Source organism: Jaculus jaculus, chromosome 2 (genome assembly GCF_020740685.1).
Source record: "Jaculus jaculus isolate mJacJac1 chromosome 2, mJacJac1.mat.Y.cur, whole genome shotgun sequence".
NCBI classification, from domain to species: domain Eukaryota; kingdom Metazoa; phylum Chordata; class Mammalia; order Rodentia; family Dipodidae; genus Jaculus; species Jaculus jaculus.
In genome coordinates, this window is record NC_059103.1 from 76,085,810 (window position 1) to 76,090,008 (window position 4,199).

At 45.4% G+C, this 4,199-nt stretch overlaps 1 pseudogene; it reads left to right on the forward strand.

Moving 5' to 3' along the window:
* Positions 1-3,225: 3,225 nt before the first annotated feature.
* Positions 3,226-3,326, forward strand: LOC123459021 (annotated as a pseudogene).
* Positions 3,327-4,199: the final 873 nt, after the last annotated feature.

The window sequence follows — 4,199 nt, forward strand, 5'->3', positions numbered from 1 at the left end:
CTCCCTCTCTGCCAGCCCAGCCAGAAACTTAATTATCTTATGACAAGCCTTTTGGTCTTTCATCTTTTGAAGTTGTATTTTGAAACTACTCTTTGAACTGCAAAGTACTGGAAAAGATGTTCTGACTGGCTGGCCTGCCTCAGTGGGAGACAATGCCTCCTCTCACTTTCTGATGGACCACAGGCCCCTTACATAATGCTGTCTCTTGGAATGTGCTTCCTAAAATGTCTTTCTCAACAGCTGAAATGTGAACCAAAGGGTTTCACAAGCCACAGTCATGAGAACTCTGTTTTGCTGTGCTTTCCCTCTCCCCAGTATGGTCGGACTCCTCTGCACCTTGCTGCCAACAATGGAATCCTGGATGTGGTGCGCTACCTCTGCCTGATGGGAGCCAATGTGGAGGCTCTGACCTCGGTGAGTACACAGTCAATCGAGTGGGTTTTTGGATGCAGAGAGCTATGGAAACTTCTAGTGCCTCAAGGGCATGAGGAGAAAGACAGTGCTTGGTAATGGCATTCTCAAGCAGACAAGCTGCTATTAAGCTTTAACTCTTCTGCGGTGGTTATATAAACATTTGCCCACACAGACCCAGTTAATACCTAGTTAATGTTTCATCCTCTTCTCCATGCACCAGCCCTGCTGTGCTGGGTTCTCACTGGCCTTTTTGTTTTCAGTGTTACACAACAGTGCCTCTTAGATTTGGATAGGATGTATGTTTTTCTCTGTCATAAACACTGTCAATTGGCCGCAGTGCAGAGGATGCCCAGTGCCCTGTAATGGAAGCTAGAAGCCCTTCAGTGGCTTGAGTGGAGAGTGCCAGGCCACCATGAGGCAAAGTGCTTCACTCTGCCTTTGCTAGTAGGTTTGCAAAATAGTTTTAAGTAAGATTGATTCTATTCCTTTCTCCTCCCACTCCCCTTTTCAGGTCTTCTCTTTCCCAGCAGAAGAAACCTTTGGGCATTCATTTCATGAAATACCAAAGGTAATAGTTTGGCTACTGCAGTAATGAGGTAGCTGTGTTGTGGTGTTACTGTGACGTGCTATTATTTGAGTACTTGCTGGCCCAACAGTGGGTTCACTGCCCAACCCTGTGTAGGAAAGTCCTGACAGTCACAGATAAGAGCTTTACTGATAGATGGTGATTCTTGAAAGAGAGAAAGTGGTGTGGAGATGTGGCAGCCCACCTCAGGATGCCAAGCCAGAAAACAGCCTCATTTCTTTTCTTCTTCTTCTTCCTTTTTTTTTTTTTTTTTTTTAGATTTTGAGGTAGGGTCTCACTCTGGTCCAGGCTGACCTGGGATTCACTATGTAGTCTCAGGGTGGCCTTGAACTCATGATGATCTTTCTACCTCTGCCTCCTGAGTGCTGGGATTAAAGGTGTGTGCCACCACGCCCGGCAAGAGCCTCGTTTCTTAAAGATGCTAAAGGGCTTAACAAACTGATCCAGAGTGCCAAATCCAGCTAGCTGCCCTTTTTTTTCTAAATAAAGTTTTATTGGAATAGCCACACCAATTCATTTATCTATTGTCTCTGGTTTTACATGTTACAGTGTCAGAAGCAAGTAGTTACAATCCAGATTATTTGGCCCACAGAGCTCAAAGCACACTGACATCTCTCTATAGGATATGCCTGCTGACCTGTAGGTAGGAGCTATCCTCCCTGACTCCGCTTTGGGTTAGGCTTTTGTAACGCTATTCCCTCCCCAGGAGTGACAGATCTGTTCTGTGCTGTTAGACTCTCTGCAGGCTCATGCATTACCAATACACTGCATGGATGGGTCCCCTTCTTAGGACACCTACTTAGCTCCTCAAACCCACATTTCATACAGAAGACACCACCCTGCTATGTAAGGACCTGTTAGACCTGTGGTACCATTATTAGCTCACCGTGCTGTGTCTTTTTGTTGTTTTGTGTGCATGTATGTGTATAGAGTGTGTGTGATGTGTGGTGTAGGCATGTGTGTGTGCACGTGGTTGCAGAAGCCAAAGGAGAGCATTGGGTGTCCTTTGGTAATTGTTCCTGTGCATTTTCCCTTAGATGGGTTTTATCCTTGACCCTGAGCTGCTGTCCGTCAGCAATCCACAGCGATTCTCCAGTCTTCATCCCCCATGGACTGGGGTTACAGATGGGAGTGGCCATGCCTGGAGTTTTACATGGGTTCTGGCTGAGTTGAACTTGGATGTCTCTGCCCCGAAAGGCCATTGTGCTTGAGATGCATGCAGTCTTAACCACTGAGCCATCTCCCCGGCCCCCAACCATGTCTTAGCCCACAGTTTAGTTACTCTGTGATGTGGCATTAATATGCATTTTATTTTAATTTTGGGGTGTGTGTATGTGTGTTGTATGTACATATATGTTTAGATGCATGCACCCCATGTGCACACATTCCGAGGTCCTTCTTCATTGCTCTTCCACTCTCTTTCCCTGAGACATTCCTTCACTGAACCTAGAGTTCCGTACCTTTTGGTTAGACTGTCTGGCCAGCGATCCTGCTCTCTCCGCAGCTCTGTGGTTATGGGTCGGGGTGGCCATGCCTGACCTCTCACACCGGTGTCCTGTTAGGAGTTACAAGGATGGTGATGCCACTGCGCACTGAGTGCCTTTCATGAGTGGACAGGCGTGAGGACACCCAGCTTCCTGGCCGGGGAGGATGGGGCTCTTCCTCCTAGAGCGGGTGGCTGGTGGCTGTGGAGGATGGAGAAGACCATCTGGACACAGCACTGAGCCTCAAGGACAGCAGACGAAGCCTCAACCACCTGTCCCTTTCCATTTTCTAGCAGCTGCATTAAAAAAAGAATCAGAGAAGATGGATTTTAGTAGCTTATTTTATTTAGGAAAAGATATGAAAAATACCTTTCAACTTGAATATCTGAAATTTAAAAAAAATCTTTATATTCATCATCTATGCCAACTTTTCAGCGTCCCACGTGTGTTTGGACCACATTTCAGACTGTGGTGGGGGCTGCTGTTCTGCCTGACAGCTCCACACAGGCCAGTGCCTTCTTCCTCTCCTCTTACCTGAGCCAACTGACATCCAAATAACCCTCAGCCCCACAGCGCCCTCTGCTGTCACACTTACTCCATTCCGTTCTCAGCCAGGATAAGGCCAATCAGGATTTGTGTCCTCAGCCTTGGGTTCCCCATGGCCACATGACTCACCACCAGGTAGCTCTTTCCTTCCAAACTTTTATTATAAAATAAAACATGGATTTAAAATAAAGCACAGTGCTCACTTTGGCAGCACATATACTGAAGTTGGAACGATACAGAGAAGATTAGTGTGGCCCAAGGATGACACACAAATTTGTGAAGCGTTCCATATTTTTCTTGCCATTGGATTTTTCAGTAAACTTTCTTTTGGGAACAAGCATGGGAAAGGTCAGGGCCTTTCCCAAGAGGATCCCCAACTTTGGAAATCAACTCCTCCTTCTCTTCACTTCCAATAACCAGTGCTAAGAAATGCTGAAGGTCAAGGTGAAAAAATAAAAACTTCTGAGGGTAGAAACTCCTTTTCTCCAAATATGACTGTTTGGAAACAAAGAAGGTCACAAGGTGTCTTTTCCTCTGGGGGGAAAAAGATGATCATCTTGGCAGCTTCACTGATCGATTTCTTAGTCTGGGTTTGGGGGGAAAATTTCATCTCAGAATTTTGTATATTGTAGGAATCCTTTGAAAATATGGCTCCTTCTGATAGGGAGAAAGGCCAAATTATTTTAATATTTTGTATTTTCACTTTATAAAGATGAAATATCACCAGGGGTGGAGAATTTCTTGCATAATTTTCTGAATTTTAGGCATTTTGTGGTCTATGAGGGCCCATATATTTAAGCCTTTTGTGTCATAAGAAAGTGTTAAGCCAATTCCAGTGTTGTTGGCTACGTGACACCACTTGTATTTAGGCCGACTCTACCCGATGTGGGCACAGTGATACACAGGTTCCAGGGGCACAGGTGAAGACTAGAGCTAAAGGAAGCAGGCTGATGGCAAGCCCACCTCACCTGTTCTGTCACCTTTGAAGGAAAAGGAGTGGAAAGACCTCATCTCCTTGATATGCAATTCAATCCCCCACCATCTACAGCAAGATGAATTTTATCAACTATGTCTGGTTATAAATGAGAGTGTGATTGCCTGCAGAAATTCTGCTCTGAATATTTTATTGAAAGAAGTCTTTGCACATGTGACCGTATTATGTTAGGAGC